Raw genomic sequence first — 8873 nt, 5'->3', positions numbered from 1 at the left:
ATTACCACCCGATATAGCCGACGTATACAAAATGGGATGGTTGGAACCCTCGAAATAGTCGGTTCAACAGCTATAGAACGTATAGATTATATTATTCGTACGGAATGAATGTTCTGTTGATGATGACCGCCGACCGTAGAAATGCTGGAAGACTATTTAATCCTGGTTAAAGATATTTTTGATCCGTTACGACAGGGGTTGGAAGCCTACTAAGCCAAAGGAGCTATATTTACCCTATATTTTCAATTGTGAATATCAAACCACTATGCCGTCACAATTGAATATGTGTGAGGTCATGCATGAGAAAAAAATAAAAAGTATTTTAAACAACGTCCTTTGTTTTAAACATGTTTGTTTTAAATTGATTTTTATTTCGAACACAACCCTACTTTCATTACGCGCTACATTACGATGGTGATTTGGTCGTGGCATAGCGATTGGTCGTGTTTTGCGTGTGCAATGTAGGGCTTGAAGACTGAAAGGATAACAGTATGCTGTAGCTGTAGCCTGCATTCGAATGTTTATTGTTTACCATATTTTTAGGGTTACCATATTTTAGAAATCTGAAAAGAGAACACTTTTTCAAAATTTTCAGACTTACAGTATTGGACTAAAATCCGGAAAAAAATGGTAAATTTCTCTCAACCTTTTGGTTGGTTGACTACAAAAAGGATAGAACAATGTACATACTTATGTGTTGTAACCTCTTCTAAATAACTGGTTCGTGACGTAAAACATGAATAGGGCCTATAGCTTTCGTCACAACATCCGTTGCCGACATATAATGTTTATGTCTCGAAGACTTTTCGAGGCCTCTTAAATATAGAGTTATCTGTACAGGAAATAGGGATTTCGACAGATTCAAAATTGAAACGAATTTGGCAAAATATACCACAACAATCGCAACAATTACGGGCCATATTGTAGCAACAGCAACAAAGTAGTAACAGCAAATTTTGAAGTACAGTACATCAATAGCAACGCTATCGGTAGAGATAATGGACGAAACACGCGACTAGGGTTGCATTTAAAACAAAAATCAATTTAAAACAGACATGTTTAAAACAAGGCCCTTGTTTAAACCATGTTTTGTATTGTTTTTTTTAATGTTTTTTTTTGTTTTTTTTTTAGCCACGACGTCAAGAATATTCAATTGTGACGTCATAGTGGATTGACATTTACAAGTGAAAATAGAGGGTAAATATAGCTTCTTTGACGAAATATCTGTACTACACCGTTTGTTTTAGATGTAACCCTACACACGACTCAGAGCAAAATAATAGGATATTATTTTATAAGTTAAACAGAAAATATTTTCGTTTCGTTTTCGGTTCAAACGCTTTCAAATCAGACAATGATCGACCCCTCGCAGGGACAGTGGTTGTCGATGAGGCGAGATGTGTTTTATGTTTGGGGCCGCATTCTCATTCTCAAATATATAAAACCAAAATGGTTATTCGGTGGGCGACTTGTTTCTTACGTAGGATGGCACCACGCATCCACCATTGGATTTCTAGGCATGGTCATGAAAAATCGTAATAGGTACGTCAGTGAGAGTAGGTATAGGTATTGGCCCTGATCTGCACATACGTTAGCAGTTGCAACTTCGCAATTCATACAACTACAATACCGTCGGCCCGTTGGTATAATTCTGATTTCGCAATGCGCATTGTTCTATTGCACTGTGGATCCGAGATTGTATGTATCGTAGGCGTGCGAGCGGTATGGCCAATTAATTTCTGCCTCGTCGTTTTTTGTTCTCTTGCACTGCCACTGAGCCTAATATAGCCGATTTTCATATTGCATGGCCAGTTCATCATATGAACATTTTTTTGAACATGTCTTGCATCTTGTTTAAAACAATTAAAATAATGCAACTATATATCAGGAACGAAGTATGAAGGTTGTGCAGTTACAAATATTCAAAAAGAATAAAAGCGAGATTAGGCTACTGTATAATAAACGTAAATGGTTTTAGAAAAACATTCATATTCGTTTTATGAGATAGGCTATGTCCACCAGGGCCTATACGGTAACTAAGTTGGAATTCCATGGAAAAGTTGGTCAATCGAGCCTAAACAGAATACTCCTCATGAATTAGTTCTCAGGGAGCAGTAAAAACTGCCGAGATTTGCTTCGGCCTATCATAGTCGATAGAATAGACTTACTTAACAAAGTGATGTATTTTGCATTATCAAGTATTTCTCCTTCCATTTTAGTATATTATATCTATTTCATATTCACACCGTTTTATATATTCAAACTGGTTCAAGGATATATCATGGGTAGCACTGAGCTAATCACATATTTGAATTACATCGCAAATTGGGAGTCAGAAAGTGACGGGAACATTGATAGCTTGATTTCAGAGCTTGCTGTGTTTCTGAAATTGGACGACTTCGAATCGGACTCTGTAGTGGATGACGAATTCAAGACACTGTGCGATTTGGCGTGCGAAGTCAGAAATCGTACGATTGCCGCAGATGCAATGCAAATTGCAGCAGATGGGGCTGCAATATCCTCGATTTGGAGCTTCGGTCTCGGCATGGTAGCGTTTGTAGCTCTTCAAGCAAGTTATGTAACAGAGAGAGCGGTGATTTCGAATAAGTCGAAGGACCTAAATGAAAAACTCAAGAATGTGGACATCGATATCTCCTCCAATATAAACAGCAACGTTAAAACCTACGTTGAAAAGTACAAGGCAAACAATACCTTGATCAACGCGCAAGCCGCGAAAGGTATGGATAACCGAACGTGTCGTACATACCTGATGCAGTTTATGGGCCAGGTACAGAAAAGACATGGGTCGATTACTGCGTCAGTTTTCAGACAATATGCTGCATCCGCCAGATCAGTCTTCAACAGCAAAGAGATTGAAGATGTTTATGACGCTCTCGACGAACTCAACATGAGCTCGCGCAAGGATTCGGATGTGAAGAAATTTATGGATACCTTGGCTGGATTGCAACTGCCAGAATATGCCAAAGAGGGAATCGACTTAGTCCGGGGATTTTCATTAACAATTATGTATCATAGACTGGGGATAGCGAATAAAACCATCGAGGAATGCGCCAGGGCGGCCGGGATTCCACTTGAAGAAGTCGAGTGCAGTGCGTTTGGAATGATGGATGCAATCGGGAGGTTTGCAGCCGTCGTTGCGGTGGCCATGTCTGTCATCGATGTCATTCTTCAGATCCTGGATATCATCGACGTGGTTGAGCAATGCCAAAAGATGTGTGACGAACTGAACGGAAATATCAAAGAAAGTTACAAGGCGTTCTTCAACGGCATTCGACATGCCTGTAAAAAGTACAAAGAGGCATGCAGCCTCTAAATACAAGGTGGAATGGCATCATATACTGAAACGTAACACTGACACATGAGAAACCCACGTAAACACCGACACCCTAAAATGATGCATTTATGTTTGCTGTGTTGTTTTCTCGTCACCGAAGCGGAACGTTTTTCTGAAAATAATTTCATATATTGTGAAGCAACATTAAACGAATATAGACTGAGACCAGTTAGAATTACCGACTCGACGGCGTTTCCTTAAGGACATATGTCAGATAAACAAGTAGGCCTACCACAAAATAACTCATTATTTTTAGATAAAGAGCTATAAATATTACAATGCAATCACCAAGCACAATTGAATAATTTTACGATTCGAAATAGCAGACGCTGGCACGAACCAGGCAAAGCTTGCCAAACTGAACGAAAATATAACACCGCATATGCGTAGCTCTATACGCCACAAATATATGCAAACTTCGTCCCGGCGTAAAGTTGATGGCGTTGTTGTTGTTGTTGTTTTTATTAACTCATATAATTGGCGCTTGCAACTCGTGGCTATTTGCGCCCACACAGTAAATTTCATAAACGCATAACGTCATGTCTTCATGAACTTCAGTCCTTTTTCGGCTCATTTGCTGCCTCCTTTCACGAGTTCGGCTCTCTCTTTGTCTGGGCTTTTCAAGGCGCTGTATTGCAGCGGGATCGGCGATGAGGAGCCCAGATAAACCTCCGACACATAGAAACATGGCAGAGCCGAGACTCGAACCATCAACCATCGATGTCGTGACTACAGTGTTTAACCAACTGCGCCACTCGCTTCCCCTTGATGGCGTTGATGTGTGAAATCTAGGATTTATGTTCATTGGTCAATGTCTGATTAATATGACATCAGCTATCAGCCCTAATGATATCTGGCCAACTATTTTGTGCTTTAAATATACGCGACCTTCCTTCCGACAAAGGATATTTATTTGAATACCTGACAATGTGTGCAGTGTACAGTCTGAACTCTACACTATCAATGTCAGTCGGCGTTGCAGAGTAGAGACGCGGGGTCTATTGTAGGGTTGCCATACGTCCGTACTTTTCAGCACATGTTGGGAAGACTTTGAGATTGTATTTTGGTTCAAGTTATTCTACAGGTTACTGCTGCCTTTTCCCCCGAACATTTTCTAGGTCGCGAGCATTCTGAGTTCGTCAAAACTTTTTGTTTTAAAACTCTGTACAATTCGTTTACGACGTGTCGGACAATTTTCACTATACCTCAAGATGAAGAGCAGTAGGGTTTCGATTATTTTAGTTCTCGGGTTCTTAAACTGTGGGGTGTGTAAATGGGCGCAAACTGCTTCTAGACAAGACGTTACAAGCAGGGCCGCAACTGTCGCACCCCAAACCATCTGATTGACTTGAAGAGTACTAAAAATATTTCGTAATTAACACAAACAATACCACATTTTGGGGCAAATTAAAGTTACTAAATATTTCTTCGACTTGCGCGCAATTTAGCGTTACTCGACATATACTCAGGACCGTAATTGCCTCATGCTAACCCCTCAGTGGGGGGGGGGGGGGATATTTCATGAATGAACATGAATTTTTTCATTTTTGAAATTTAGGCAACTTTTTTGTGCATTGCGCGATTTAACGTTGCTTAATGCTAAGTGCCTTATTTGGTACCCTTCCCAAAAGCAAAAATACGCATGATTTATAGAAATAGTTATAACGGCGTCTGTCATTACCGCTCCACGACGCACCAATATGGGGGTCTAAGACCGACGTTGCGGGCGGGGCTGACGAAGTAGTGTTTTGGCCTTGAGTATATTAATTTTCATATGGGTATTCCTCCCTCGCCAAAAAATACAATAAATAAATAACACACCATAATTTACAGGAATAAGTCTTGTTATATTTGGTTATTCCTAGGGTCGGTTACGGTCGTTTAGATGCTTTAGTCAAGGCAGTGGTTTGCACCTGGTGGTCGCTTAACTTTTTCTGGTGATCGCGCAGAACTTGAACGTAATCATCTTCCCAAATAGGCCGTAAGTAAATTTCGGCGAAAGTGCTGGCATTTTTTCATTATTCAGCTTACCAATTTATAGGTTGGCCACGTAACATTTTGAAATTAGAGGAACAAGTTCGATCCCGGTTTCAACATACAACCACACAACTGCAGCGACCTAATAGTATTTTAAGCCTACGGAACGATTTCATCTGACCTGTGATGAGGTCCGTTGCAGACCAAATGAGTACCAACCCTAGCAATCACCAGAGCTCAAATCAAAGATGGTTCTATAACATATAGGGAATCCAACAATCCATTCCCGTAAGTAGTATATACGATCGGTCGCGAACTAACGTTTTTTTGCATGGGCTCTTATGGGCGGGGTGGCGATTCGCCTGGAAACTCGGGGTGGCGATTCGCCTTTTTAGACCCCCCTCTTGGCCGCGAATCGCCATAGGGTTCTTATGGGCCCGCTCGACCGGTGCCGCGAAAACTCGTGTTGAACCGGTGACCCTTTTGACCCCCCCTTCCGCTCGACCGGTGCCTGGGTTGGTATAGGCATCTCTCGACCGGTAACCCTTTTCGGTATAGGGCCCGCTCGACCGGTGCCTCGAAACTCGTATTGAACCGGTAACCCTTTTCGGTATATGCATCGCTCAACCGGTGCTAGTATAGCCATCTCTCGACCGGTAACCCTTTTCGGTATATGAATCGCTCAACCGGTGTTAGTATAGCCATCTCTCGACCGGTAACCCTTTTCGGTATATGAATCGCTCAACCGGCGTTAGTATAGCCATCTCTCGACCGGTAACCCTTTTCGGTATATGAATCGCTCAACCGGTGTCGCGGTGGTAATTCATACTTTCGGGTATATGCATCTCTCGACCGGTGTTGAATATGTATCAAGTAAATAGTCATGTGATTGGTCCTTAGGTAATGTGTATATTCCAAATTACGGCGAGTACGACAATGATATATCGTTATTCTTATGGACGCGGCGATGATTCGTACTTTCAAGTATAGGCTGCGGCGGTGACTCGTATTGAAAACTCGTGTTGGTATATCGTACTTTCGGGTGTAGGCATCTCTCGCACATCGTACTTTCGCATGCCGTACTTTCGCGTATAGATTGTGTTGGTGATTCGCCATGTGTTCTTATGGGTGCGGTCGTGATTCGTACTTTCAGGCATCTCTCGCGCGGTGTTGAATAGTCACCAACAATAACCGCGCAAACGGAAACGTGGCTTGTTGTGAGGATTAAGCAGTGCGACCTATATTTCGAATGACCTGCGCACTGAATTGTTTCACGGCCAACCGCGTGCTACTATCGAATATTACACTATTCCATTCAGTGCGAAATAGTTTGCTAAATCTAGGAGTCACTTCCGGGGTAATATTTTGGTAATTAGTTTACCACAGAGCTGGCGTAGACGGCGATTCGAATATCAACAATAACCGCGTTCACAAACTAACACTTCAAAAATGTGTGAAATAGTTTGCAAAACCCCGCGATCGCTGACAAGATAATGTCTCGGACATAACCATCTTTCGCGACTTGGTGTTACAGGCATATCGATCGCTCACGCGGTGAAATATTCGTAAGCATCACTCGCAGAATTATATTTTGGTAATTATTTTGTCACAGAGCCGGCGTAGACGGCGATTCCAACACCAACAATAACCGTGCACACAAACTAACACTTCAAAAAAGGTGTGAAATATTTGTAAAATGCTACGACCACTCACAAGATAATGTCCCAGACATAACCATCATTCGTGACTTGATGTTACATACATACCAATCGCTCACAAGGTAATATTTTGATAGTTTGGTACGGAACTTGATTTCACTCGTAAGATTTATTAAGTAACGAATAACAGACCGCCAGTGTCGGTAACTTGAATAGCGACAAATTGTCACTTATTTCCGATCTAACCCTAATCCTTTGTGAAGTGAACGCTTATTCAAAAGGGTGTGATATAATTTTAAAATCCAACGACCACTCACCGGATAATGCTTCAGACATAGCAATCCCTCATACCCGCTCACAAGGTAATATTTCGGTAATTAGTTTGTCACAGAACCGTCGCAGGCGGTGATTCGAAAACCGACAATTTGTCACTCGCCCGCGATCGCTATATGTTTCACGCCTCCAGAATAGTGGCTGACTTTAGTTGCGTGATAAGATCCATGAAAATATTCAATCAATGTGTTAATTTATCAACTTGAAATGAAACTCACTACACAAATCAAGTCGATTCGTATCTGAATGTTTTAAATCGGTACAACTCTAATCCTTTGACAAATCCCTTAACGCGTTTTTGTTGAATCGAACGTAACCCGAATATTACTGACGCCGACTTTCAGCCGCATCGAATTATTCGCACATTCCGCGCCACTGTTTTCACACTCATAGAATCAATACCAACTATAACTCTACAAGAATCAAGAATCACAAGTATGTGCATTACACAGTTATTGTCTTTATTAACTTGAAATCAAACACTTAACAAAAACACGCAACTAATCATTTGGCAACTCTAGCATTACCAAAAAATTCCAGTATTGTTGATTGAAAATCCTTGAGTCATTATTATCAAAAATGTTATAGTACCGCATCGGAATTCATTCGCGGGATGTACTAAAGGTAAATCCAGATAATCCAAAATGAAATATTTGGACTTTGACAAACATGACTACCAACTTTGACCCAGTCACATTTCAAGATCATACTTTGAAACAATCCTTGAAACTTACAACTCTATTCACGACTGAGTTTTCCGTTTATCAAATAGAGTTTCAGTAAATACTATCGCGATATTTTAATGTGTTACTACACACAATAGAATCAATCAATGAAATAGCACCTGTTGTAAATATTTCTAACTTGACAACCACTTGTGCATACCGCGATCGACTTGTGACGCGATGAGTTGAATCGGAATATTTTAATCTATTTGTCGAAACCTTGAACAAACAATCAGGTTATTTTTTGTTGCAATCGAGTGAACGGCAATAGTATTACGTCTCAACATTTTAACATCTTCCCATACACAAAAGAGTAAAATACAAAAAACCTTGTCAAGTCAATCTGTTTGTAACTTACCCAACCAAAGCAAAAAGTATCCTTATGAAAAGTAGACAAGACTACGCGAGTAATCACCACAGTCCAAAATCCATAGCAAGTTCGGTTGTATTCATAGTCCACCAACTCGTATTTTTATTCAACTGTAAAAGTCGTTACTATTCCGCAAGACAAAGAAATTACTATGTGGTATATTTTGTAAGACAAAAGTAATTACTTTTCGGTGTCGGCGACTTGAGATTAACATATGTTTTGAGTATATGATATTTGAAAGTCCGACCAACGTAGTTGAGAATTCATTTCTTACAATCGAACGATGGTGTTATATTCAAAGTTATCATGCTGTGAACATAAGGATTGACACATTGATTTGACATATGAGATTTGTAATAGTTGATCATTACTTTATTATTAAATTATTTGCGTTAATTAGACCCGGCGTTGTGGTAAATGTTATGACAGCAACAAACTTTTCAGTACCAATGTTA

This window comes from Botryllus schlosseri, chromosome 13 (genome assembly GCF_051294905.1).
Source record: "Botryllus schlosseri isolate E-star chromosome 13, Bs_hap1, whole genome shotgun sequence".
Lineage (NCBI taxonomy): Eukaryota > Metazoa > Chordata > Ascidiacea > Stolidobranchia > Styelidae > Botryllus > Botryllus schlosseri.
This window is presented reverse-complemented; position numbering follows the sequence as displayed.